Source organism: Triticum urartu, chromosome 5 (genome assembly GCF_003073215.2).
Source record: "Triticum urartu cultivar G1812 chromosome 5, Tu2.1, whole genome shotgun sequence".
Lineage (NCBI taxonomy): Eukaryota > Viridiplantae > Streptophyta > Magnoliopsida > Poales > Poaceae > Triticum > Triticum urartu.
The window spans coordinates 453,809,348-453,820,698 of NC_053026.1; positions in this window are offsets into that span (position 1 = coordinate 453,809,348).

The window sequence follows — 11,351 nt, forward strand, 5'->3', positions numbered from 1 at the left end:
AACGCCCAACATAAGGCAGCCGCCCCCGCAAGAATGTGCTTAGAAAATTGTTTATCTATTCCCCTCAGCCAATTCCCGAACATATTCCGTACGCTGCGTGGAGGGTATAGATTCGAAGCAATTTGGACCATTGCCCATACCGATCTAGCGAATTTGCAATCAAAAAATAGGTGTTTAATAGATTCATTATGATTGCAAAAAACACATTTTTTGCTGCCTTGCCAGCTTCGTCGAGCTAAATTATCCCTAGTTAAGATAACACTTTGTTGAGAAACCAAAGGAAAATCTTCACTCTTAGAGAAATCTTAAGCTTCCACAATTTTCTATTATCAGATGGAACCTCGTTATGAACCAGTGCATCGTACATGGATTTAACCGAAAATCTTCCGTTCAGATGCAGGTTCCATTTAAAGATGTCCGATTCAGCCGACAGTTGGACAGCTTCCAAACGAGTCAGCAGATCGTTCCATGCATTCAAACGAGGTCCAGAAATCGTTCTGCGAAAAGAAATATCCGGATTTACTTGTCCCAATACCTGCTTAATCGTGACAAACTTATGTCTAACTATTCGATATAAGCTTGGGTATTGCACATTTAGAGGAGTAGTCCCTAGCCAGGTGTCTTCCCAGAATCGAATTTGGGAGCCATCCCTGACCGAGAAGGTGCCAAATTGGAAGAAGAATTCCTTAGCTTTCATAACCCCACTCCAAAAATGAGAGTCACCTGGTTTCCAGTAAACCTGGGAAATTGCTTTGGACCCAACGTATTTATTACGAATGATCTCCTGCCAAACACCATCCTCAGTGAGTAATCTGTATACCCATTTGCTGAGCAATGAAATGTTTTTGATCTCAAGATCCTGGATTCCGAGTCCCCCTTGACTTTTGGGCCGACATATAATATTCCACCTAGCCAAGCGATATTTCTTTTTTTCATTTTCACTCTGCCAAAAAAACCTTGATCTAAAATAATCAAGGCGTTGGAGAACACCTTTTGGCAGATGAAAAAAAGATAGCATATAAAGAACCATGTTGGTAAGTACCGAGTTGATAAGAACTAGTCGGCCCCCATAGGACAGGAGTTTGGCCTTCCAGCTCGCCAACCGTTTCTCCAGTCTTTCTTCAACATGTTTCCATTCAGCGATTGTCAAACGCCGATAATGAATAGGAATACCTAGATATCTAATCGGAAATTGGCCTAAATGGCATCCAAATATCTCCGCATAATCTTGTGAATTTTCTGCGGCTTCGCCAAAACAGAATAGTTCACTCTTATGAAAGTTTATCTTCAGGCCCGAGAGCTCCTCAAAAGCACATAATACCAATTTGAGGTTTCTGGCCTTTTCAAGGTCGTGATCCAAAAACAGAATTGTGTCGTCCGCGTACTGCAAAATTGAGAGGCCTCCTTCTACTAGATGAGGAATGACCCCGGTGATTTGTCCAGCTAGTTTGGCCCTCTCGATGAGAGTAACTAGCATATCAGCCACGATGTTGAAAAGGATAGGAGATGCGGGGTCGCCTTGACGAAGCCCCTTCCTAGTCTGGAAATAATTGCCTACGTCATCGTTGACCTTGATAGCCACACTACCTCCAGACACAAAACTCTCAACCCATCGGCACCAAGTGTCAGAAAACCCTTTCATGCGAAGAGTTTGGAGCAAAAAAGGCCACTTCACCTTATCATAAGCTTTCTCGAAGTCAATCTTAAAGATGACACTGTTCAACTTTTTACGGTAAAGCTCATGAACTGTTTCATGGAGAACAGCAACACCGTCTAAAATGTTCCGTCCTTGCATGAAAGCCGTCTGAGAAGGTTTCACTACATGGTCAGCGACCCCATTCAGACGGTTGGTCGCGACCTTGGTGAAAATCTTAAAGCTCACGTTTAATAAGCAAATCGGTCTATACTGTTGAATCCGATTGGCATCCTTTGTCTTTGGTAAAAGAATAATTTCACCAAAATTTATTCTGGAGATGTCTAGTCTCTGAGCATGCAGTTCATTAAACAATTGAACTAGATCAGACTTTAACATATCCCAAAAAAATTGATAAAACTCCGCCGGAAAACCATCCGGTCCCGGAGATTTGTTATGATCCATTTGGAAAACCGCAGTCCGAATTTCCTCCTCAGTGAATGCAGAGGTTAGGAATTCATTTTCCGCAGCCGAAACTTGCTGAATTTCATGACAAAGAGACTCATCCAACTCCAGCGTAGTTTCCGAGGACGGACCAAACAAGTCGTTATAGTATTTTGTAATAAAGTCCTTTAGCGGACCGTCCCCCTCAATGCGGCCCTCATCCTGATCCAGGGTGAAAATTCGTTTCTTTCTATGTCTACCATTGGCTAACATTTGGAAGTACTTCGTGTTATCATCCCCAAGTACCAACGAGTCAGTCTTGCACCGTTGGTACCATTTGATCTCCTCTTCGCGTAAGAGGCGGGCTAGCTGCTCATTGAGATGACTTTTTTGTTCAATCTCGTCCGCAGATAAAAGCCTCACCTCCGCGGTTTTATCTAAGGAGTCTATCAAGACAGATAGTCGCAGCTTCTCTTTCTTATAAATCCCGACAGTATGTTTAGCCCAGCCACGGAGGAATTGGCGCAACGCCCTAATGCGATTGTTCCAACGCTGAATCGGTGTATCACCCCGTGTTGGGCGTAACCACACCTTTTTAACCAAATCCGGGAAGCCCTCTCTAGTGAGCCACCCCAGTTCAAATTTAAACTGATGGCGGCTCGACGTGGTAGCAGGTTGGCCAAAATCAGTGAGCAAAGGAGTATGGTCCGATAAGGCCTCAATCCTCTCCAAAGCTCTTACTGATGCTAATGGATATTTAAATTCCCAGTCTGTAGTGACTAGGACCCGATCGAGTTTTTCGAAAGTCGGGGTAGATCTATTGTTGGCCCAGGTAAATTGAAGCACCGAGAGGGAGAGTTCCCGCAGATCAAGACTGTCAATGACCGCATTAAAAAGAAAGGGCCATCGAGTGTCGAACCTATCATTGTTTTTATCCTGCCTATATCGCAGAATATTGAAGTCCCCCCCAAGTAACATAGGGTGAGGATTTTCTCTGCAGGTGTTGACAAGTTCTTTTAGGAAGGCCGCTTTAAATTCATCTTGAGCGGCTCCATATACGGCAACCAGACTCCAAATGAAATTATCAGACTTATTTCTCAGGTGGAATTTAATAAGATACTCCCCCTTTGAAGTTGACAGAAGTTCCAAGTAAGTAGAGTGTATTCCTAAAAGGATACCTCCGGACCTCCCTGAAGGCGGCAGGATATGCCATTCGTAATCTTTGCCACATGAAAAATGGTCCAAATCACGCGATGGAAAGTCGCGCTTACTGCACTCAGAGATTGCCACGAAGTCGAGGGCATGATCTCTAACGCAATCGGAAATATGTTTGTACTTAGCCAAGTCCCCAAGACCTCTGCTATTCCAAAACATTCCTTTCATGGGGAAACTTTGTTACGTTTGGATACTTTGGTCTTCTTCTTAGGGCGACCCTTTTTACTGCCAGAGTTAGACTTGTTCTTACGAACCGATGCAACGAGCTCATAAAGCATCGTATCACGCATGGTGTCTTCAAAGTCTACCTCTATAGAATCATTAACCAGATGAGAGAGGAGTCTGCCTCCAGGGTTGGCATCAGACTCCTCATCCTCCTCATCTGAAACTAATGGGTCCGCCGTGAGAAGCGTTTTAGGAGCAACCGTAAACCGGTCGACCTCCATTTGCTTAAGAGCTTTAACTGAGAAATCAACTACAGCATCATTTTTACCGCAAGATATACCAAGACTAGCAATATTTGAAGACATTTTGGCTTTATCAAAAGATAGAAATGATTTGCATGAAGACGTACCATCAAAGTCGAGATTCCGCGATGCCGTTCTACGCATGGCCCTCTCCATGGAATCCTCATCGGTGGCAGAGGCCCCATCAGCCCCCGCGACGTGGCGGCCGCTACGTCTAGGCGTTGAAGACAGCTCCGAAGCAGCCCGCATCCCAGAGACCGGAAGGGAGGAGTAGACGGCTCCGGCAACACAACAGTAATCGAAGAACAGAGCCGATCGGCCTCCAAAACAGGGGCAGCAAGAGCGCAGCCTCCTCGTCCCCCGGTGGCGACGCTTGAGACAGCGCCGGCCCCGGCGATGGAGAGGGGGACCATGAAGGCTGCAGCTCGCTCTCCAGGGCAGCGATCGGAGGAGCAGCCTGCTCAACCTGCGACGGCGGTACTGAAGACATCGCCCGAAGCATCGCCTACACCGACTCATGATCTGCACGCACCGCCGGAGAAAAGATGACACCCCGACGACCTGAAGAGCGGGAAGAAGCTGATGTCGGTGTCGTGAGGTGCTCGATAGCATCGTCCGCCGGTGATCCCAGCGCCAAGGGCGTCGCTGGCCCAACCTCCCGTGTCCGAATAGCTGCCATGGGCATAGCCTCCGGTTGAGAGGGTGGTGGCGGCGCAAAGCCAGCAGGCGGGGAAGGGATGCGGGACGGCTCAAGCTCTGAAGCCGCCGGAGGCTCCCCCAACGAACGTCGCGATGTGAAGCATGGAGGAGTGCTGGCATAAGCGGGCACGGAAGCGGTGGTTTGCATCGGAACCACACCTCCCGAGGAAGAGGATGCCGCCGCATTGGCGGACGCCGAAGACGCTTTCGGCCTCTTGCTCTTATCAACAGCCCCAGAAGTGTCCTCTCGATCGAACTCCTTGTCCCCATCCATATCATCTCCATGTTCCCACACACGAGGCACAAAGTCAGCATCCACACAGAAATTATCATCTTCCAGGGTGTACCGGAATTCATAGCCCTTCTTCTGAACAACCACATCCGACGTGAGGGAGTTAACAGGGCTCATCTTAAAAGCATCAAGATTTAGCACTCCAACCTGAATCCTCACGATACCTCGACGGCGCAAGCATAGAAGGTCAACGTCAAGGGTGGCACCAATGACAGAGCCAACTGCCCAGAGACCCAAGAAATGCCGGAGTGCATGAGGAACTCCATGTACATGCACCCAAACTGGAAGAAGCTCAAAACGATTCGATATTTCCTCGGAATGACAAACCTTGAACTCCAAAGTGACATTGTGCGATTTGATGAAGACCGTGAAACCAGAAACTCTCAGAAGCACCTCGTCGCTGGGAAAAGACATGATAAAGGCATTCTGGCCATGCGGAATAGCCTCCCACGTCCATTGTTGCTGATATTGAGCGATCTTAGCAACCTCGGCCTCCACTATGCTTGAAGAGATAGAGCCTCCCGATATCGTAACGATGGCCGTTGGTGAGGATTGAGGTGCGAGGTCTGCCCTGCAAACGTTGTCAGGCATCTGAAAGAAGGCCATGCTCTCAGTCCCGTAGCCACAAAGCATCGCCGCCGGCTTCGGCATCTTGAGAGCTGGGCACCGCCTAGTAGTCATCGGGTGGTTCGCTTTGTTGCAGATGAAGCAATACTGCTGAGTTACACAATCTGAAGCCACATGTCCAGCCGACTGACACTTAGTACACCATAACTTGGTCAGTACCGTGTTCGCCCCGGGAGCAGGTGCAACCTGAGCCGCGTCCTGTTGCTGTTGAGACGGTGCCATAGAAGGAGCAGCATTCACAATAGTCCCCGGGACCGAGGCCGTAGCGCCTTGCACAGCATGATAAGGAAGAGTGGGAGGAGCAGCGATAATCGGGGCGTTTCCGGCACGATTCTTAGGCCGGTTACCTTTTCCACCCTTCGGTTTCCTAGGACGGATAGTTCCTGTCTGGACTCCGGTCGCCGAGTTTGCCAGGCCGACGTTAAAAGCCATAGGCTGGACAGCATTGGGGCCTTGGTTCTGTTGCAATGGAGGTCTGGCTGGTTGATATTGGTACACCGGTGCCATCTGCTGCATATACCCCGGCGACGCATGATACACCGGCTGCTGCTGAAAAAACTGCTGCGGCATCTGGTACATGTGCTGTAGCTGCTGCCCCGGCGCTGTAGGCTGTTGGGGAATCGGCATGGGACCTGTAGAAGAGGAAGAAGGCATGACGGGAGGGAACACCCCCGGCGCGAAGCCAGGGGCGCCACCCGACGAGGAACCGTCAGCGGGGTTGGGCGCGGCGGCTGCAGGTCGAGGCAACGCGGAGCCTGGCGGTGCGGACGCATCACGGGCCATCCCCGAGCAGACGGCGGCCAGGAAAGAACGAGGTAGACTAGGGTTGGATCGAAGCTTGTCCCTGTTCCACATATGAGACAGCCAACGGTTGAGATTAACCATGCGTAACGAACGGTTAGGATGCGACGTACCTGAGGTTGGGAGTGGGCCCAGGCCCATCAATCACGCCGACTCTGCCGGCGAAACACCAGACGACGGCGAGGTCAACGTCGCGGGCTGCATGAACGTCGTCGCCCTCGCCAGACTGGCCAAAGGCAAGGCATCGCCCAGGGTACGGGTGGGAGAGATTCTGGGGGGAGGAAGAGGCCCGACCCATGGCCGAACCAGAGATTTGGATGTAGCCGGCGCCCTCACGAGATGACGAGCAGCCGCCGGTGACCCCAACGAATGAGAAGCCGGCGAGGTCGAGGGGCCGCTAGCCTCCAGAGCGCAGGTCGTCTGGGCCGAAATTCGCCGAGAAGACGGTCGCTCCCAAACACGAGAGGCCGGAGTAGGATACCCGATATCCGCCCAGAACTCGGCGGCCAGCTCCTCATCGGTCTTGCGCCGGCGAGATGCCTCAGATGTCACGGCTGTGGAGGAATCATCTTCGCCATCCTGAGCGCGAAGACAGGAGAAGCGCGATCCAGATCCAGCAGGCGCCGGCGCAGACCACTCCGGCGCCAAGGTCAGACGCCGGCGGGTGGAGACCCGCATCTCGTCCGCCTCAATCTCAAAGACATGGCTGGCGGCAAAGATACTATTTGCCATCAGGACGGATACCCTGTATTTACGAGTTTGGCCAGTGGCTAAAACGCTCTGTTTCTCCACAAGTGAGAAACCACACAAGACAAGAGGATTTTTATACAGGTTCAGGCAGTCATGGTAGCGTAAAACCCTACGTCATATTCTTATTGATACCAAAGTGGGGGGGGGGTGCAAGTATCGGAGTGTTACAAAAGAGGTGGTCGGGGTGTGACCAGTGGTGGTCGAGTCCTAGCTAGAGTGCCCGATCACTCCTAAGTCTACTCTTCTTGGATTCTCTTGGGCGGAGCTTGAGACTAGTATTCTTCTTAGGATCCGTGGGTGTATGCTTGTGCGTCGAGTATTTGTTGCCCCGTAAGCACTACTGGAAAAAGACTTATAAGTGGCCTCAAGTATTCATTGCCCCGTAAGCACTACTGCAAAAAGGTTTATAGGTGGCCTCAAATTAGTGGCGGGCGTTGCCAGGAATCCGCCACAACTATTTTGGAATAGTTACAGTAGTGGGTAATAAGTTGTGCCTTCCACTACGACTTGATCTCCAGTGGCGAGCAGTTCTTGCCACCCGCCACTCATAAATTCTTTCAGAATGGAGTCATTGGCAAAACTCTTCAATGGCGAGCGAAAAAGGGCCTACCATAGGTCTTTGTAGTCTAGCTTAGCTGTGGTGGGCAATATTTATCACCCACCACAAGATATCCTTCCGCACGGGCCAAAGTTTGCAGAAAAATGGTTGTGGCGGGTTCCAGTTTCTGCCTGCCACTGCTAGGACAAACAACAATGGCGTGTACTTGTTTTCGCCGCCCACAAGATATTTTCTTGTGCAAGGCACAGTCGACAACACTTAGCAGTGGCGGGCCATACACGACGCCCGCCATTAATTAGGTCGCATAAGTGGGCACAACTGATATAGTAGCTCCCCTCCTCAAGTTTCTTCTTCCTCTCCAACAAGCTCCTCTCTTTCTTCCTCTTACTTCTCTCACCATTGGTTATCCTAGCCACTCTCTCACTTCCTTAACCTTACGGTCCCACTTTTCCATGGCATAGCCAATCCCCGACCCATCCTAATTAACCCCTCCATTAAATAAGACACCCCACCACCCTTTAGAGCATCTACAACAGTTTGTATGTTCAATCGTTGGTATAAGTATCCAGATCAGCAGCCATCAGCACATCATACATGCTCTTCAATGAGGCATATGTTAAGCGTATGTTAAACAAACAGGCGGTGCCACTAAATGTTGAAGATATGAACATGCTTGCCTTGGAGCTTGTGCCTCAAGCGTTGCTTCAGGTTCATATGATTTCATTCTCTTTCTTCTTTTATTATGTGTCATGTCATCAAAATAGTCTGGGTGACAATTTTACAAATGATGATCATACGACTGTTGGAGACGCCCTTAACCCTCCTATCTAGGTAGGCCCGCCAACTTAAACACCTCCAACCGCCACATCCTTTTGATTTCATCATCGCACACAACATCGAACAAGTGTGTGGAGCCATAGGTTGTGATGTACTTCAAAGTTGGACATGATTAAATAAAGAGCTAGCACTTCAAAGACCTGGAGGCACTCGATGGAGTTCTCACCAGAGGACTCTGAAGAGTTTGATTGATTTGTTCCCTACAATTATCAAAGTTCTAGAATGTGGAAGAAGAAGATAGGGATGACGCAAATAGATGGCAAGCATGTGGTCTCTTATTTTTCCAATCAGTTGATTTTGTGTTATATCTGCAGCTTATGTCCACTATATTGACTATCACAAACACGTTATCAATGCCCCTACAAAGAAGAATCAAGACATTGTAAATGTCGTATATTATGTGCAGTCAACCAAAAACTCCTTGAGCAATTTAAGGAGGAATGAATGGAATCAGTCTTGGGTGAAGTGTATGCCTTTTGTGACAAACAAGAGATTTTCATGTTGGTGGAGACGGAAGAGCAATATGACAATCCAAAGAAGGCACGTCAAAAAATAGGTATCACTAATTAGCATCATTATGAAGTGGATTGTTTCAGTGATGTTATTGATTTACTGCTTCAAGAACATGATAGCCGCTTTAATGAGAAAAAAAATCTAAGCTACCAATATGCTTAGTTTCTTTGAGCCCAAAAGAATCATTCAAAGGTTTCAATTTAGAGATTTTGATGGATCTAGCTAGACTTTATCCGAAAGATTTTGATGATGGAGACCCGAGGGACCTTACACATCACCCCATCTTTACATTGCCAATGTTCGAGTAGATGATCGATTCTCTAGCACAAAAAATATTTATGAGCTCTCTCAAAAAATGGGGAGACAAAGAAAGTTATTGTGTATCCCTTGGTTTGCCGGCTCATGAATCTAGCACTTGTACTGCATATTGCCACTGCTATTGAAAGTTGTTTTTCAGGCATGAAAATTATGAAGGCATTTTTGCGCAATTGTCTTAGTGATGATGCATTGAATCACAACCTTGTTTGATATGTGGAAAGAGAAAGAAGAAATGAGAAGAGTTACCAATAATGCGGTCATTGTTCGCTTTGAGATCATGAATGAACGTAGAGGCTATTTGAAAAGGTAATGCTCTTAACTAACTGCATAAGTCTATTTAATATGTGCTATACCACCATGAGTACACCGAATTTGGGTGGAAGGGTGGGGTTTTACAACAAAAGCAAGGTGCTTTATAAACCATCGACTGACCAAACATGTCTTGGATAAAATCACCACCAGCAACAACTCAGGAACCGCATCACCGCCTAGATCGGGAGAGAAGAGAAGGATTTTAGGCACCTCCAACTCCTCTTCGGCATGCAGATCCGCTCACTGCGGAGGACTAAACCAAGCTCTAAATACCAATTGTTAGAACCAAGGCGGTGATCAGAAGAAAAATTTACAGTCAACCACCACAAAGTAGTAAAACTTAGCACAAAGTAGTAAAACTTAGCAGCCTGAAGCTTAATTTCAAGAAACTTAGGAGGCGGATTTAAAATACAGCAAGGGTTACTCAAAAACACTGACATCTAGAGTTTACCACAATATAAGTAGAACGAGTTCGAAGACTTTAGATCATTGGCTAAGCTTTGCCAGAACGAAAATCCAAAATTTGGCTCTAAGGAGCATATGCTCCTACGCGCCCAAAATGAATTTTGTAAATGTCTAAAAAAATATGTTCATTGTCACACAACAATGCTTGTACCTATAAATTTTTAGGCGAAAACCTAAGCATTTTGATCCTAAAAAAATAAATTAAGGGCGACGCTACACGTCGGCCGGTGGATAATAAGAAAATATCCGCTGCCTCGCTAACCATTTGATCGACACATTAATGACCGTCAGATATACCTGCGTAAGTAGCCACTTCTTTGCAATAAGATTGGTGTTGTAGAAGACCATCCGCGACAGCAAGCTTCTTGCAATCACTCGAGCCTATATGTTTTTATTTTTCGCAACAAAGGTCTTGTTGCAGGAATTTTTGCAACAAAGGTCTTGTTGCGGGAATTTTTGCAACAAGGGTCTTGTTGCAGAAATTTAGGCAATGTATTTTATTTTTTATTTTTTGCAATAGAGGTCTTGTTGCAGATTTTTTTTGCAACAAAGGTCTTGTTGCGGAAAATGTAAAGATCGATAGAATTCTTTTGCAACATGGTCGTGTTCCAGATTTTTTTTGCAATTAGGATCATGTTGCAGTTTTTTTTTGTTTTTTTGCAAATAAAGACCTCGACATGATGGAGAAGGTTTCGGCAGCAGGAGGAGCTTGAGGTGGTGGCGCCATGGCAGGCTACGGCCGAACTGGCCGTTGACGTCAGATGGCAGCTACCTGTGTTTTAGACGTCTCGTCAGTCACGATTGTGGTGTGCGTGGTGGTGCAGCTCACAACTTCAATACTCCAGGCACGTCACTCACCGCCGTTATCATGGCCGGTTGCTGGACTTGGGAAGTCCATCATTGCTAGCAAACACCATTCGTGCTTTGTAAAAGACGACTGATGCAAGCGGTTGCAAATTAATAAAGGGAAGAAATGAGTAGAGGAAAGAGCTTGTAGAAGAGATAAGGTTAGGAAGAGAAATGGACCATGAGGACACGTGTTGTTCAGCAAAGGTGGAGGACGCGTTGGAGTTTTCCGCCGGCTGGAAGGGAGCTTTTCCCATAAATTAAACGACAAATGTTACCCACAAAGATTACACTTAATTTTTGTTTTTTTTCATCTGACTCAACCGGTACAGCGTCGTCGCCCTGGCGTGTGCGCCGTTTTCTGCGGCGCAGATCAGTGTACCCGGCCTAGTCGACTCGAGCTACGTGTCGCCCAAGCACCGTCGCACGCCACGCGTAGACGTAGCCGCACCCTCCGCTTGCCACCGCGTGTCCTGCAATGGCTTAGGTGGCCTCGGGACCTGCAGCAGCTCACGTGATCAGATCGACTCCACCGTCCCATGCCTAGCTCGTATAAATCCATGGGCGACCACG